This window comes from Urocampus carinirostris, chromosome 1 (assembly GCF_059441175.1).
Source record: "Urocampus carinirostris isolate Australia breed hairy pipefish chromosome 1, RoL_Ucar_1.0, whole genome shotgun sequence".
NCBI classification, from domain to species: domain Eukaryota; kingdom Metazoa; phylum Chordata; class Actinopteri; order Syngnathiformes; family Syngnathidae; genus Urocampus; species Urocampus carinirostris.
Genome location: NC_142349.1, coordinates 3,054,704 through 3,072,977, shown reverse-complemented (window position 1 = coordinate 3,072,977; position 18,274 = coordinate 3,054,704). Strand labels below are relative to the sequence as shown.

The window sequence follows — 18,274 nt, the reverse complement described above, 5'->3', positions numbered from 1 at the left end:
AGCTGCGGTAATCCCCATTTTTTGAGAGTCTGTTACAATTTAATAATAATAGCGACATCAACAAAAATACGTCTTTGACATAAGTGTTATTGTTAATGCATTGCTAGTTGAGAAAAAACAAAATCAAAAACATTTTCTATGTAGAATCATATTGTAGGGCCAGGCTGTCATCTACCATACGCACAAACAAAAGCAGGATTTCCATACTGTGAACTTCTGAACTGAACATGAAGCGTTACAATGGGTCATGAAGTGTCATGAATGTGTCTTTTCAGTGATAGTATAACACATTCCATAAAAAAGGCAATATGCACACTATGTTGAGCTTTCTAATGGAACACTCAATATTGCTGTAGGACAGCAAGTGTTTCTTATATTAATGTTTTGTGTTTTCCTGATTTCAAAGTTTTTGTTTTCCCGGAAATTAAATCGCATTGAGTGAGAACAAAGAAACTCGAGTAAGGAGAGTCCTACACTGGAATTGGTATACATTTTCGGCAGGATTTTGGCGGAATCGACACCAGGGGGCACTGTTTGGACACGTTTCAAGTGCATGTGGGAGATTTGATAGGAAGTTTGAAAATGCCGTCCAAAATAATGATACTAGCACGCAGGGGTCGGGAACCGTTTTGACTCGAACAACAATTAAGGCAAAATATTGAGATTTTTTTGTGAGAGCCACACCAAATATTTTAAGACAAAATTCAACAAATCTACGAAACTTCATCTCCAGACAAAAGCTAATCCTTCAGTATATTTTATGTCACTGTAAACATCTGGGATAAAATAAACAAAAGAAAAAAAGAAAAAGGACAGAAAGGAATAAAATGCAATAAAAATGAAAATGCTACGAAAAAAGAAACAAAAGCAGAAAAAATAAAACATAAAAGAAAAAAAACGAGAGAAATGAAAAAAAAGATAAAGAAAAAATAGGTAAGAAGCTAGTAAAAATAAACAAAAGAATAAAAGAAAAAGGAAAAACGACAAAAAAGAAAGCAAGCAGAAAAAATAAGAAAAAAATAGAACAATGAATTAAGAAACTAGTAAAAAAGAAAACAAAGAAGGAAAAAATAAACTAAAAAAGTAAAATGGAAAACAAAATAAGAAAAAAGCAAAAACATTGGTAAAAAGCAATAGGAGGTAGGAAACAACAGAAGAAAAAGGGGAAATAATAAAAAAAAACTGGAAAAACTGTTTTGGACGGTCTCTTTGTTCAGCATATTACAAATGATAATGTAATATTCTGCACAAAAGTATTTAAAAAATAAAAAAAAATATATAATAATAGTTGTTCCTTCCGTGATTTTGTTTTTTATTCTAGTTTCTTGTTAGGACATTTTGTTGGTAGATAGATAGATAGATAGATAGATAGATACTTTATTCATCCCCGAAGGGAAATTCACTTTTCCAGCAGCATCCCTAAGCTGTGAACAATCGAAAATAACTGAGAACAATCGAAAATAACACGGGAGTAGTTTAGTGTCTACTTGTGAATTAGTTAACTTGTTTCTTGCATTTTCCAATTTTGGTTTTAGTCTTTGTTTCTGGTTTCAATCAAGTCAGATTCGGTTTTGTGTGGACATTGAGTTGTTTTGTGAACCCTTTTTTGTTTGCCACGTTGTACCTCCTCTAATTATCAAATACCATCCTTATTTTGAGCACCCTTCCACTGTATTCTTCCCCCCATATGGGTCTACCCTCATAACAGCGAGAGCAGAGTTATTTCATTAAAATGTCACAAAGTACTGCAAATGAATGATATGGATGTATTGATCTTCACCTATGTGACATGGTTCTAACCTCAGGAGCTGAGTAATCATTATTCGTCCTTCTTTCTGTTTAATCGAAGCAAATGTTCGACATCTTTGAAATCTACTAACACTTGTCTGACAAGTCCACATGTACACCGTGGATCTTTCGTCATTTATTCATAACTCACGCAGATTTTCAAGTTTTAAAATCTACACCGAAGACCCACTTCTATTTGATAGCTTATTATTGATGCACTCCTCATACTTTTCTTTTTCTGTCATTTCCGGTTGCCTGAGCGACGGTGATATGAAGGACGAATCGAGATGAGTCAGCTGACCAGAATCTGTCAACGCCTGCATCGATCAACAGGCAGAAATGGGAAACTGCGTCGTTGCTGCCATGGACTTTTTAGACAATTTTTATATATTATCTATGTTTTTGTTTTTTATTCATGTTGACTATGTTTTGTGTATTGTTATCCAATGCTAAATCTATTCCACCCTGGTCATCCTGAAGAGGGATTATCACACGTGAGGCCCCCTCTCAAGGTTTCTTATTTTCTTCATGCCGAGGTTTTTTTAGTTTTTTCTTGCCCGCAGGTTGGTTTAAGATCATGGCATGGTGTTATTCTCACCTGTGCAGTCCTTTAGGACATTTGTGATCAAGGGCTATACAGATAAATGTGACTTGACTTAATTTACAAATCGTACAGATGATGACCGATTGTACTGCTTCGTTAGGTCACTTACACTCACACCAGGATCCTGTTTGTCTATTATTTCCTGCTTCATGTAGATAGACATGCTCTGTTTTCCCTACAAAACAACTTATGCTTTCTTTTTCCAGAATTAATGGCTAGGGTCACAAACAAAGAAAAACAAAGGAGATGAAATCGATAAAAAAAAACACAAAGAAAATCACAAAAGCACGGGATCAGTTGTCTTATGACAAGAAACGCATGCAAAACATGCGACGAGCTAAATATGCTAGTGGATGGTCTTGAGCCGACTCTCATGGTGACATCAGGAAATTCTCGTAACTTGTATGTCAGGCAAGACTTTTGTGCGAAAGATATCACGTCTGTTGAATTTCTCGCATGTCAAAAGCACCTATGTACTGAAATTCTTCCTGCAGGCCAGACAATAAAATCATGACAACAAGATTTAACAAATTACAGAGTGACCAGACATTATTCATCGAGACCAGTATACGGGAAAACAGGGCCATTACAAAACCTGGGGTTGAAAGGTTTTTGGGACAATCTCTATATTATGGCCGCTCGAGCTCTTCGTCTGCTGTTATTGGGTTGATGAGTAGAGTAAACCGATTTTAAGACATTGAATCATTTCAGGCTGGAAAAAAAAAATCCCCAAAGAGAAAGTGATTTTATTGCTTGACTTGTGGAGTAATGTTTTTGTTATTATATCCATTTTTCTTTGAAAGTGCCTGGTGATTTTAGGGTTATATGTCTTCTGTCAGACGGCACGGTGACTGAGTGGTTAGCTTGTCCGCAGCACAGTTCTGAGGTCACGGGATCAAATCCAGCTACCAGCCTTCCTGTGCAGAGTTTGCATGTTCTTCCCGTGCTTGTGTGGGTTTCCTCCGGGCACTCCTGTTTCCTCCCACATTGCTAAAACATGCACGTCAGGTTAAATGGCCAGTCCAAATTGTCCCTAGGTGTGAATGAGTGAGTGAGTTGTCTGTCTCTGTGTGCCCTGTGACTAGCTGACAACCAGTTCAGGGTGTCCCCTTGCCCACTGCCTGAAGATAGAAGGGATTGGCTCCAGCGCCTCCACGACCCCAGTGAGGATGGATGTCTTCTGTGAAGATGTGAATTTGTTTTTATACTCTGACTCAAGTGAAAGGTAAAGGAAGAATATTTTTACCGTAATAGACCATCTAAACACAATAAATCTCGAATGCAACTTCTATTTTTCAGATGTGTTAAGTGCAAAATGGAATGCATACGCTACTTCATTTAAGTCAAAATTCATCAAAACTTTTCATAGAGAACGTCACTTATTTCCCATAACGGCTGATGACTTCAAACCTTTGCAGCGTGATATCACATTTTGGGACAATGAATTGACACAAAAAAATACAAAATACAATGCACTCACCTCAATTGCTGTTGTAAACATGCTTCAGTCGTTTAAGTGAGTATTTAAGTCAGTTTTTGCTTCATCGTGCACCCACAAAATGGATTGGACACACTACATAAGACAAAACTAGAGGTGCCCCGAACCAATATAGGTATTGGATATTAGTCCAATATTAGCCCCAAAATCCAGTTTAGCTTTATTCAAAATCTCTGATATAAAGTCAGATAATGTTGTTAATATATACGAAGTGTATTCCAAGTTCCTCTCCTGCTATGATATCCAGCAGCACTTGGTGGTCAGTGCATGTAACCCCACGTGATCACAATAACAGCACGTCTGTGATGTCCCAGCATGCCAATGCCTGTCAGAACGCACCAGGGAATAAACCTGATAAGGCACACTCGGCGCTCATTGAAACTCCTGTCTGTAGGGTCAGCATGGACAGATTTACAACGTCCGAGTTTTGATGTTTCTGACCGTAGGCACCACTCATCTAAAGCCCTTGATGTCTCTTATTTGCCTAGTAAGACTTTAGTACTTATCCAGGCTTGATTTCTTGGACAGGTTTTGTTGCTGTTATCTACTCTCCACCCTTTGCAGAGCGCTTTTTGTTATTCCCTTTGACCACGTTAAAAAAAGTCAACTCAATGCTTGTGTCCACGTTTGGATCCTCTCCGCCCATTACTACAGGTCCTCATGTAGCCTGGATTGACCAAAAAAGAGAAGAGTGCGACTGAAACCAAGCTTCTATCTGAAATCCTTTTCTAAAATGACAGTGGTAGATTTCTAAAATGTACACCATTGTGAGGTCAAGCGGATGGAAAATGAATTGATCCCTCATACTATAAAGCACAAAATGATATACAGTGTTCCATTGTTATGTCACATACAGCAGCTACTTCAACCCGTCAAAAGTTACTTCCCTTGTGCGTCCAGCCCACGGAGACTGGTCATACCCTGTGAGCTTCCCTACGAATGGAGTGCAGTGGAAGGGCACACGCTCTGTAAATGTCAACAGGCAGCGCTCTTTTTCTGTTTAGCAGGCAGACGGGGTGCATGCTCAGTTTTACCACAGTGTCATTCAAGCTCCCCAGCAGGGGGCAGACACAAATGAAAAAAGGGCTGAACAGCGTGTCATATCTCAAATATGTGTTTGCCATCATCAAGCTAGCACCTATTTTACAGATGAAAAGCGAGAAAAAACGCAGTTCTTTTTGATTGACCACACGAAGTTTTTGTGGAGCTTTTTTAAGGCTTTTCGCCATCTATGCCTTCATTACTATGCTGGTCCAAATCGAGAAAAGTAAACAAAAAAAATACAGTTTCATGTTCAGCCAATGGATCAAAATGGACCAAAACCGCGGCTTGGATGACTAGTGCATATTTACAGCACCTTGGTCTATAAAAGAGGCAAGCTTTAGATAAATGTACCGCCCTTGGCTTACACACATTGTGAATTCATTTGAGCATTTGTGGGATTAAAGATCATCATCATGGACTTCCGGTGGCGCAATGAGGTAGACGGCAGCAAGGAAAGTAGCTCTGACAAAAATCACTAAAGAGTAATGTAATACTTACTTGGAGAAAGACAGAAAGGGTACAAATTGTGACTCATATTAAAGAGAAATTCTTCAACAAAACATGGTCAAGAAGGGGAAACTTGTTGAGGAAAAGGGCGCTAAGGAGAAAAAGATCGAGGGAGCAGAAGGAATGTCATCGGTCGACGAGGGACGTGACTCGCCCATCCTCCATGAAATCCGTAAATTACGGCAAGAACACACTGAAGCAGCCAGTGAGAACAAGATTTCTATGGCAAGACTGGAAAAAAGCATCGAAGAGCTTCTGGAGCGCACTGTGTTGCTGGAGCGGAGGGTGGAAAGCATGGAGGAGCTACATGCTAACACGGAAGAGCGAACGTCAAGACTAGAACAATTAACAGTCTCCTTGCTCCAACAAACCGCCAAACTAGCAACAAAGTGTGAGGACTTGGAGTCGAGATCACGACGGAACAACATTAGAATACATGGCATTCCGGAGGGTGCCGAGAGGAACGACACAATCGGCTTCATAATATAGCCTATAGCCTTATTCCCCTTGTTTTATAACATTATCTTCTCTGTTCCTTTATCTTCTTGCTCATACCTTCACTATGTGTAAAACTGGAGTGTCATGCCCAATTTCGTTGTCACAATATGTTAGCCCATTTGTAACAATGACAATAAAGGTATATTCTATTCTATAACAAACTTTATTAAATCGAACATTCCGACAACAGGACATATGGATTTGCGCATTGAGAGGGCACACCGCTCACTGGTGAACAAGTCTCAAGGTAAAGCACTGCCACGGGCAATTATCGTACGTTTCACCGACTACATAGTGAAAGAATCCGTAATGAAAGAAGCATGGAAGCGGAAGACAACGTACGAAGGCAAGACCGTTTACTTCAACCAAGATTACACCACAGAAATCCAAAAAAAGAGGAAACAAGTAAGGGACGTTGTCAAAAAGTTAAAGGAAAAGAACGTAAAGGCACAATCCCCATATCCCGCCCAGCTGAAGATGTTTTGGGACTCAGGAATAAGAACATTCTCTACACTGATGGAGGCAGCAACATTGCTAAAAGAAATGGGGATCGAAGTGGAAGAGGACAACACTGAGACACTGCAAAAGATGTTGTCAAAGAACATTTGGACCACAGTGAACGGAATTGAGAGGAAGACAAAGGAACACCCCCATCATAGAAGGTGATTTACAAGCTCTCATGGAGCAAAACGAAGCCAAATTCGGATTTGGGGTGAAAGAGTAAGGACCATATCTGCCCTTTCTATTATAAATTCAATAAGTTAGAAGTAAGTAAAATACCAAGTAAAATTGTTATCTTTAAATTAAAACAATATATGTATATATATATATTGGCATAGAGCTACGCTAAAATATTTAGTTAGTTATAATTATGGACGACGGTACAAAAGTTGTTCACGCACTGAGTGCATATTTCCAGGAGGGTAGCCACAACTCTCCGATGGGACTCTTGGAAGACATGGGTTTTTGTTTTTTGGGTGTGTTTTTTTTCTTTTTGGTGGGGAATTATGTGTGCTTGTCAATAGGTTTGTTAGTAATTTGGTTTGTTTTGTCAATGGAGGTGTTAGTAATTAATGTAGTGTTTTTGTATGCTTCAAAAATCAGTGAGACTCAATACAAATCATGAGCAATCTAAATATTGTTTCATATAATGTACATGGGCTAAACCACCCCATCAAGAGAAAGAAGATATTGAATCAACTCAAGACATTGCAGAGCTCAATAGCCTTATTACAAGAGACAGAGATTGAACATAAGAAGCTAAAAAGAGAATGGGTGAACCAGGGGTTCTACGCATCCTATGGTAAAAGGAGGGGAGTAGCAATTTTACCTGGAAAAGGGGTTTCGTTTAAAGTCGAAAAAGAAGTGAAGGACAATCTGGGGCGATATATAATGATTATAGGGTCAATGGCCGGTTGGGAAATATCAATAATAAATGTTTATGCACCAATTGAGGAAAAGGGGACATTTTTTCAAGTATTAGCTAAAGTAATAACCAACTGTGCGAAGGGAATGTTACTTATAGGAGGTGACTTTAACACTGTACAGAATTGCAAAGTGGACAAGTATCCTTCAGTACATGGAACAAATACAAAGAGGTCGAGGATGTTGAATAACTTAACTAAAGAATTGGGATTGATAGATCCATGGAGAGAGAAGAATCCCCAAACTAAAGACTATACTTTCTATTCAAAACCGCATGGCAGCTATTCGAGAATTGATTACTTTTACATTTCAAGACAACATATGCATACAGTAGTAGAGTGTGGTATAGAGAATATTACGATAAGTGACCATTCTCCAATTACTTTGAAACTAAGTTTAGACAATGAACCCCATTTTAGGTATTGGAGGATGAATGTATCTCTCCTCTCAGATAAAAACGTAGTACAGGAAATAAAACGGTGTATAAAAGAATATTTCCAAATCAATGACAACAATGAGGTTTCTCCGTCAATATTATGGGAAGGCGGGAAAGCTGTAATAAGGGGGAAATTAATTGAAATATCGTCCCGACTGAAACGAATACGCTTAAAGAATCAGAAGGAATTGGAGAATAAGATTAAGGAACTAGAAGAAGAACATAAAAAAACACCAAATGAATCCAGATTACAGGTATTAAAAGCAACCAGAAGCAAATTAGATGAACTTTTGACAAATAAAGCAGAAGGGGCTCTGCGCTTTGTGAACCAGAGATACTATGAAATGGGCAATAGAGCCAGTCGATTGCTAGCCTTCCAACTTAAAAAGGCCCAAACAGATAGAATTATATCACAAATAAAACATCCTATCTCCAAACAATGTTTAGTAAAACCCAAAGGTATAGCAGAAGCATTTGCAGATTATTATAAAGAATTATACAAGGACTCAGAAAACGACTTAGATAACTACACGGCACAAAACTTTTTAGGAAAACTACATTTACCAACACTAACAGGGGGGGATACATTAGAAATTATTCGCCCCATTACAAAACAGGAAATACAAGATACAATAAATAACTTAAAGATAAATAAATCACCAGGAACGGATGGATTCCCGGGGGTGTTCTACAAAAGCTTTAAGGAAGAATTAACACCAGGACTGCATAAAGTATTTAACTATGCTCTAACAAAAGGAGATCCCCCCAAATCATGGTCGGAAGCCATCATAACAGTCTTGCACAAAGAAGGAAAAGACCCAATATTGTGTGAAAGCTATAGACCAGTTAGTTTACTTTGTAATGATCTAAAAATTCTTACAAGCATACTGGCAAAAAGAATGCAGAAATTTATAGCGAAATTAATTAGAAATGATCAAACAGGGTTTATTCCGGGTATGCAGGGTGCAAACAATATTAGGAGGATACTAAACATAATTACGAGCACAAAATCTAAGACCCAACCCTCGATGTTACTGAGCTTGGATGCACAAAAAGCTATCGATGGGGTGAAATGGAGCTTCTTACATCAATCACTTATAGCTTTTGGCTTCCCTCAAATATTTGTTGAATGGGTGAAAATAATCTATAAAAATTCTAAATCTCGTCTTAGAGTAAATGGTCACTGTTCAGATTTCTTCGATATCAAAAGAGGAGTCCGGCAAGGGGATTGTTTAAGCCCACTCTTGTTTGCAATAAGCATAGAACCACTCGCAGAATCAATTAGACAAAATGAGCAAATAAGGGGGATATTTGATGAAGGAGGAACAGAACATAAAATATCATTGTTTGCAGACGACCTGTTGGTAATGCTGAAGGAACCTTCGTTATCAATACCACCACTGTTGGAGAGCCTTAAAATATATGGAGAAGTAGCTGGGTATTCAAATAATGAGAGCAGATCAATAGCAATGATGATATCAGGAAAATGTCCAACAGAAGTGATTGAAAGATTTGATTTTAAATGGACAAATAAAGGGTTTAAATATTTGGGGGTGACCATTACACCACATTCCACACAGCTGTTTGATGCAAATTATGGAATGTTGATAAAAGAAATAAGGAAAGATTTGGAAAAATGGGAAATTTTGCCCTTAAGTCTTATCGGAAGAATAGAAACAATTAGAATGAACATATTACCAAGACTATTATTTCTGTTTCAATCCCTTCCAATTCTGATCCCGGCATCCACATTTAAAATGTTAAATAAATTGATAACAAAATTCCTTTGGCAAAACAAGAAACCTAGAATAAAATACAAAACCCTGTTAGCTCCTAAAGAAAAAGGGGGCCTAGACCTACCCAATATTAAATATTACTATTGGGCAGCTCAAATTAAAGCACTCATCTTGTGGATTACTACAGACCAAGATACGATATGGGTGGACATGGAGCAGCGATCTTGTCCAAATATGCCTGTGGAATCGTTACCATACATATCAGTCACGAGGTGGAAGAAATTAAAAATCCAGAATGAATGGATTAAGGGAACTATTAAAACTTGGTCAACAATACAAAAAAAATTAAAAATATCAAGATCTGTGAATAGGGCTACCAAAATAGCGAAAAACCCAGACTTTAAACCTGGGGTTATGGAGGTAGGGTTTCAAAAATGGGCCCAAAAAGGACTGATGTTGATTACCCAAGTATTGGAAGCACAGGCAATGAAATCATTCGAACAACTCCAACAAGAATTTGACATACCCAGAAATGATTTTTACAAATATTTGCAACTAAGGCATTACCTCCAGAAACACGAAGAATGGGGGAAAATATGTAAGGAGCCAACAAAGGTAGAGGAATTATTAATATCATATACAAAAGGACAATCAATAAAGGGGGTTATATCAAAACTATATAAAGCCCTGAGAATGGATCTCAGTAATGAGGACATGGCAGTTAAGGAAAAATGGGAACAAGAAACTAATGTAGCGATATAAGACAACGAATGGGAAAAAACATTGAAAGAGGGACACAAAATAACCAACAGCCCGACATGGAGGGAGTTTGAATGGAAAGTAAAAATGCGATTCTTCTATACACCCTCTATCACTTCAAAATATAAAAATACCTCAAATCTATGTTGGCGTAACTGTGGGGGGGTCGGAGACTTTACGCATATTTTCTGGAATTGCCCTGTAATATTAAATTTTTGGAGAAGTATCCAGAGAGAAATAAAATTAATTACTGGCTGGGAGTTGCGGTTGGACCCAAAGGCTTACATAATAGGAATTTTGCCAGAAGAATTACTATCTGGTCAACAGAAATATATACTAAGGGTAATGCTTCTGGTAGCAAAGAAAATGATCACAGTGTCCTGGCTGAAACCACAACCTCCTGACATAAAACAATGGAGAGACAAATTAAAGCAAATGTACATTATGGAAAAAATCACTGCAAGACTTCAACTGAAACTTGACCAATTCGAGAAAAGAACTCCAAGACCATGTTTTTATCTGGGGTTACGGAATCAGAAATCTTAGACGTGGTTAACAACTGTAAAAACAAAACGTCTATGGATTGTTTTGACATCGATATGGTACTAATTAAGCAAATTATAAACAGCATTGTGAAACCATTGACCTACATCTGTAATCTATCATTTCTAACAGGCACATTTCCAAATCAAATGAAAATAGCAAAAGTTATACCAATATACAAAAATGGGAACAAGCACATTTTTACAAACTATAGACCGGTATCTCTGCTTCCTCAGTTCTCTAAAATATTAGAGAGACTTTACAATAATAGACTGGAACAATTTGTAGATAAACATAAATTGATTAATGAAAGTCAATATGGTTTTAGAGCAAACAGATCAGCAACAATGGCAATTATTGATGCAGTAGAAGAAATCACCCACAGTATAGAAAAGAAGAGATACGCAGTCGGGGTATTTATTGACTTAAAAAAAGCATTTGATACCATTAATCATAATATACTATTAAAAAAACTGGAAAGATATGGCATCAGGGGAGTGGCTTTGAAATGGATTCAAAGTTATTTGACGGGGAGGAAGCAATATGTAAAAATGGGAGAGTTTTCATCTGAATATTTGGACATCTGTTGTGGAGTACCACAGGGTTCTATCCTGGGACCAAAGCTATTTAATTTATATATTAACGATATTTTTAATGTTTCAAAACTATTGAAAATAGTAGTATTTGCAGATGACACTAACATTTTCTATTCAAATGATAACTATATGGATTTGGTAACCTGTATTAATCGTGAACTAATTAACCTAAAAGTATGGATGGATATAAATAAATTATCTTTAAATTTAAATAAAACCAAAGTAATATTCTTTGGTAATCGTAAGGCAAATCAAAATTTAGAAGTAAAAATGGATGGTGTCACAATAGACATTGTATCAGAAATTAAGTTTTTAGGGGTCATAATAGACAATAAACTAAGTTGGAAAACACACATCAGACACATACAAACAAAGGTATCTAAAAGCATTTCAATAATTAATAAAACCAAAGTTCTTTTACATTATAATGCATTGTATTTATTATATTGTTCTCTCGTTCTGCCATATTGATCATATGGTGCAGAAGTCTGGGGAAATAATTACAAAAGTTCACTACAGCCCCTTTTTATCCTTCAAAAACGTGCAATAAGAACCATACACAGGGTAGGATATCGGGATCATACCAATATTTTATTCATGCAGTCCAATTTATTGAAACTGGATGATTTAATAAAATTTTTCACTTCACAACTGTTATTTAAAGTCAACAAAAACATAGTGCCAGAAAACATACAAAGATTATTCACTCGGAAAGAGGGAAATTATAACTTGAGGGGCTGTGGTGAATTCAAAATCCCAAAGGTGAGAACCACCAGGAGAAGTATGTGTGTGTCTGTGTGTGGAGTCAGACTTTGGAATAATTTGCAAAATGAAATCAAACAATGTCCAAATATCCATGTGTTCAAATTTAAATACAAAAAAGCATTACTGGCGAAATACAGAGATGAAGAAAATGGGATATGAGGGAGACTGGAAATACTGCACTTCAAACCATGGCTAACTTGTTGTTATTGTGCTATTATCACATCAGAACTGTTATAAATATTGTGTTTATTTTTATTGATATTATCACTGGTGCCGCAGTGACATTATGCGCATTATGACGTTGAGGGATGGGTATTGCAAAGATTAGTGTATAAAATATGTGATTATTGTAACTTATAATTATTGATATCTGACCTATGTAATAAGTATATCCATGAGATTTTGTTGTATTGTACACAAGAGGGAGCTATCTATAAAATGTATTTAATAGGGAAGATAAAGGGGTAGGAAAAATAAGCATCTGCTTCTGACTACCCCTTTTCGAACATTTTGTGGGACATTATTTCGTTGTTGACTCATTGTTTTTGTCCTGTTTTTATTTTTATGTTCGAAATAAAATTTTCATTCATTCATTCATTCATTCAAAAGATGGAAGCCTATCACACAAATTCTACTTGATGTCTAAACACCTCCCCCTATTTATTATGTTTTTTTTTTTTTTTTTTTTTTTTGGGTGTATATTTTTATTTATTATTTTTTTATATATATATATTTTTGTATGGATGTATTGTGTGAACATTTATTCTTCTTTTCTATTAATAGTATCTTTTCTTCTTTGTTGTTCCTTCTGTTATTTATGAGTGTGTCAAGTGTATATATTTTGTGTTGATGTAAGATGGTGGAATCAAACCTCTGTCAAAATTGGTGTGAGAAATAAAAAGTTATAAAAAAAAAAAAAAAAAAAAAAAGATCATCATCATAATGATCATCATGCTTATCCATTCTGTCCATCCATTATCTGCACCGCTTATCCTCAGTAGGTTCACGGGGGTGCTGGAGCCCATCCCAGCCATCTCCGGGCAGTGGGCAGAGGACACCCTGAACTGGTTGCCAGCCAGTCGCAGGGCACACAGGGACACCTAGGGACAATTTGGACCGGCCAATTAACCTGACATGCATAATTTTTTTTTAAATGTGGGAGGAAACCGGAGTGCCCGGGGAAACCCACGCAAGCACGGGGAGAACATGCAAACTCCGCACAGGAAGGTTGGTAGTTGAATTTGAACCCATGACCTGAGAACTGTGCCGCACACGCGCTAACCACCGCGCCGCCATGCCGCCCCCATCATGCTTATGTTTATAGTTATCGTTCTTGACACCTGGCAATGGGTCCTGCGGTCGATGGTGTTTGTGCTTGTGTTTGCTCTTCTTCTTTGGCGGTTGGATGTGCATCAGTCTGTACTGTTCTGGGAGCGGCCCAGTATGTAGCCTGAAGCCTGTTAGCAAAGCGCCAGTGAGAGGGCTGAAGGAGTTTCCAGATACTGGTGGCTTATCAATCAGGGATCGTAGCGAGCTCCCGTCTTGATTCCCGGGGCAGTCAATCATACCTGGTAATTCTGGTAGAAAGTTGCTGAGTTTCTCCTTCACCTTCTTCCCGCAGAATTTGTTGTAGGCGTGTTCAAGGTTGTAGTGCGTGATGAGGTTGGTGTTACCGGTTAGCTCGTTTCCAACGGGTAATTCTCGTAACAAGTAGAAAGGTTCGTTCATGGCTCCAGACTTCCGCAGGGGAGGCCCCTCATCCCCGAGCTGTGGTGGCATCTGGCCGGCTACTGACACCTGATTTTGGGGGAGAGGCGGCGGAGGTTTCCCGGGTCCGAATCCCAGCGAAGAAGACCCGGGTGGTCCCTGAGTTTCGTTTTGCCCGAATAAAGTTGAGAACATTTCCGTCATGCTTGTCGCTAATGTTTTAATTTCTTTTTTAAATTCTTAAGACGAGTAGAAAACTGGGATGTCTCCATTGAAATATGAGCTCTTTGTTCAGTTTGCTCTCAAAATTAGCTCCCTGATCAGAGTGGATACGCCGTGGGAAACCATAGACAAGGAAGAAATCCTGCCACAGACGGCGAGCAACTTGTTTGGCGGTTTGATTTCTGCAAGGGAAGGCGTGCGCCATCTTGGAGAAATGATCAGTTACGACCAGGACATCTACAGACTTGTTCTCTTGCTCAGCAGTCCAAAAGTCTATACAAACCAACTCCATAGGCTCAGAGGTGACTATGTTCTTGAGTGGTGCACGGTTGTGTGGTTCCGGTGTTTTCCCTACTACACAGCGCTGACAGGATTTGACATAATTCACAACATCACGTTCCATGCCATTCCAGAAGAATCGTTGCCTCACCAGAGACAAAGTACGGTTCTGGCCTTGGTGACCTGCTGAGTCATGTAAACCTTGAAGGACTTTCTGTTTCAATGAATCAGGCACCACAAACTGGAAGATTTTCTTGGCCATGTGAGGATCTGTCCTTATTTTGTAGAGCATGCCATTCTGTATGGTGAGTCTGCTCCAATGCTTCAGTAGTTTCATCACACTAGGCGACTCGACAGCTCTCTCACGCCTGGTAGGTCTCTTGTGTCTATGCACAAAGTACATGGTCCTGCTTATTGTGTTGTCCTGTTCTTGTAAACCAACAAGCTGACTCTGTGGGAGTGCCGTTGACTGATCTCCCTTCTGCAGAAGATTGACGTTGGCGTCTGTTCCCATCACTTGACCCACGCCACCAGTGGACTGAGCACTGAAGACAGCAGCAACCTCTTCTGATGTCACAGAACCATTGGAGCCTGATGGAATTGCCCTTTTTACTGACTCGTCTGATGTCCCAGCACTCTCGTCTACAACAGCGTGACAATTGTTGGATACTCTGAACACCTCTTGCACAGTACTGTTGTTCACCCTGTTGACTTGGTCCAAGAGCGAAGTATAGGGCTCGGTAACAAGGCGATGACCCACACATGACCGTACAAATGGCTCACGGCTCAGAGCGTCGGCTACGATGTTCTTTGGTCCGGGAATGTACTTCAGGTCAAAATTGTATGCAGCTAGCTTCGCTACCCACCGCTGTTCACACGCATCAAGTCTTGGTTTGGTCAAAATGTATGTAAGTGGGTTATTGTCGGTCCACGTGGTAAAGTGTCTTCCTTTCAACCAATGGCTGAATTTATCACATACCGCCCATTTCAAGGCAAGAAATTCGAGCCTGTGTGCAGGGTAGTTGAGCTGGGAGCGAGAGAGCGTCTTACTTGCAAAGGCGACTGGTCTGGCTACTTTTCCACCAGGTGGCAGCTGTGACAGGACTGCTCCAATCCCATCAAAGGATGTGTCGACAGCCAGAATAAACGGCGCATCAAAATCTGGGTGGGCCAGAGTGACACCTGTCACGAGGTCGTGCTTCAGTGTTTCAAAGGCGTTCTGGCATGCATCGGACCAATCTGCAGGCGTCAGCTTCACTTGACCTTTCTTGCGGGCTCTCTTGCGCTTATGCTTGTCACCAGATTCAGATGTGAGCCTGAACAGAGGTTTTGCCTTCGCAGAACATGCTTCAATGAAGCTTTGGAAATACATCACCATGCCTAGAAAAGATCTGATTTTACTAGGGCATGGCGTCTTGCCATCCGACTCCATTAGATCAGCGACTTGTACGTCATTTATCGCTCTCACTTTCTCGGGGTCAGTCCGAATTCCATCCTCACTGATGACATGCCCAAGAAATTTCACAGTCCATCTGAGGAAAAAACACTTTTTGGGTGCGAGCTTGAGGTTGTGTTCCTTAAGGCGACCCAGGTCAGAAGAGGACATGATGCGTGCATTGGAAGCTCTGGGACTGCAAGACATTGACCTGAAGTCATGTGAGGTTTCGCTGCAGTGTAAAGACAAGCTCCTTCATATCATCGAACAATTCGAGTCAATCTTTTCTCGCCATAAGATGGACTGTGGAGAGGCCAAAGAGTTTGTACATCGTATCCACCTTGTTGATGATAAGCCGTTCCGTCTACCCTACAGACGTATACCACCAAGTCAGTATGAAAAATTGAGGACGACTCTGAACGAGATGGAAGAGAAAGGAATTATTCAGAAGTCGACTAGCGACTATGCATCTGCGCTTGTTCTCATATGGAAGCGGAATGGAGAACTAAGGGTATGTACTGATTTCAGAAGGCTTAATGCAAGAACCAGTTTGAGATGAGCTGACCTTGAGTGCCTCAAATCCCGGCGTGCGGCGTGTGGATTTGTTCTCGCGGAGCTCCGTCGTGCCGTGTCTGCTCTAAAAGCAGCGGAATGAATGCGCCTTGCTACCCCGTGGCTATGGATCTCGGCGTGTGCCAGCTAAGAAATGTCTCCATCTCGTTCCTGTCGTCCTTGTTGAGCTCGCACGTTAACCTCGATAGCAGCTCGTCGGGAGCCAGCGCCCTTTGAGACTCTTCGTGATTTAGGGCTATACAAATAAAAATGACTTGACTTGACTTGACTTGACACCTGACATGGTTCTTCTATGGTTGTTATAAGAAAAAAGTATATTTTCATATTCTTGTTTTGATTTTATTGTTTTATTATAAACCATTTAAAAATACCCATTTGAAAAAGTCTGAGTAATATTCATTAGAAATAAAAAGTTCATGTTATTAAATAAAATGAAAGGGTGTTCGAGACATAAAATCTTCTAAAGTCAGTTGACTTTGATTTTGTTACCATTTCTAGGGTCATATAGAGGTTGGCTCCTAATGTGCTTTGACAGTCCTCTTTGTCACACTTGACCGAGCCTGCAAACAGAAATGTATAGGTGTGCTTGTTTGGATTCCACAGAGTGTGTTTGTGTGCACATGCAGGTCAGGGAGTTAAGAGTTGTGAGGAGGACATGCACAGGTGATGCCACCTCTTGTCAGCAGGATGGAATGATTTGAAAAATAAGAGGCTCAAAGGAAGCTGGTCTGTATTTAAAGTTTGGGATGTCCAAGTACATATGTGAGTGGGTTTTTTGAAGGAGGATGTGGAATAGTGGGTCAACCAAAGGCTAAAGCACGTCAACCTAAGACTTGACCTGCAGCCAGCTATGAGATAGAACATTTATCACCAAGCGGAAGCATATAAATACTAAACAGAAGGGGCCCAAGTACAGAACCCTGTGGAACGCCACAGGGGACATCTGTGTGTTTAGATGTCAGATTGCTGTAATTAACACATACAGAGCGTGCATTTAAAATGTCATTCCGGGTGAGTTAAATGTTTTTTATTAAAAAATACCATAAAGTCATTAGCAGAATAAGTAGAACTATTTAGGTTAAGTTGCTGTCTAGTAAGTTTCGTCATTGCGCCGAACAAAAAATTCGGATTATTTTTATGTACAACAATAATCTTAGAGAAAAACGATGCTTTAGCTGAAGCAGGAGCTATTTCATATTTCTGCAAACTGTCACACCAGGCCAGTCGGAAGACCTTCAGCTTTGTAGTGCCTTATTTTCGTTTAGCTTTCCTGCAACCTTGTTTGAGTGACCTGGTTTCCTCAGTGAACCAAGGTGCATGCTTCTTTGGTCGAAATTCATGCCGTAGGGGCGCTACAGAATCAAGAACATTAACCAAAGCAGTACTAGAGTCGTTTGTAAGTTTGTCAACAGGACCAATGTACGAAGGGAAAGCCGCAGTTGCCGTAGGTAATAGTTCTTTTAAAGATAATGCCATTGCAGGGCGGATATTGCGACTACTAAACCCAAAATTTTCTTTGTCAGAGTAAACATTAAACAACACCTCACACTAAACATGATAGTGATCAGAAATGGCATTGGGATACGGTAACACTGTAACATTTGACGCTACTACACCCCAGGTCAGAACAAAGTCTACAGTATTAACATCTTTATGAGTGGGCACATCAACTATTTGATTAAAACCAAATGCATCAATCAGTGACTTAAAAGCAACCACAAGTGAATTAGATGGGGAGTTTATGTGAACATTAAAATCACCAATAATTACAACATTGTCCTCATAAGTTACTAAGTCTTGTAACAGTTTCAAAAATTCTTCCCAAAAAAATTAATATGGTCCAGGTGGGCGATGCACAA

The 18,274-nt window shown here is 39.3% G+C and overlaps 1 pseudogene; it reads right to left on the bottom strand.

The window, feature by feature from the left end:
• Positions 1 to 136: 136 nt before the first annotated feature.
• LOC148373257 (mediator of RNA polymerase II transcription subunit 19-A pseudogene) lies at positions 137 to 14,190 on the bottom strand (annotated as a pseudogene).
• Positions 14,191 to 18,274: the final 4,084 nt, after the last annotated feature.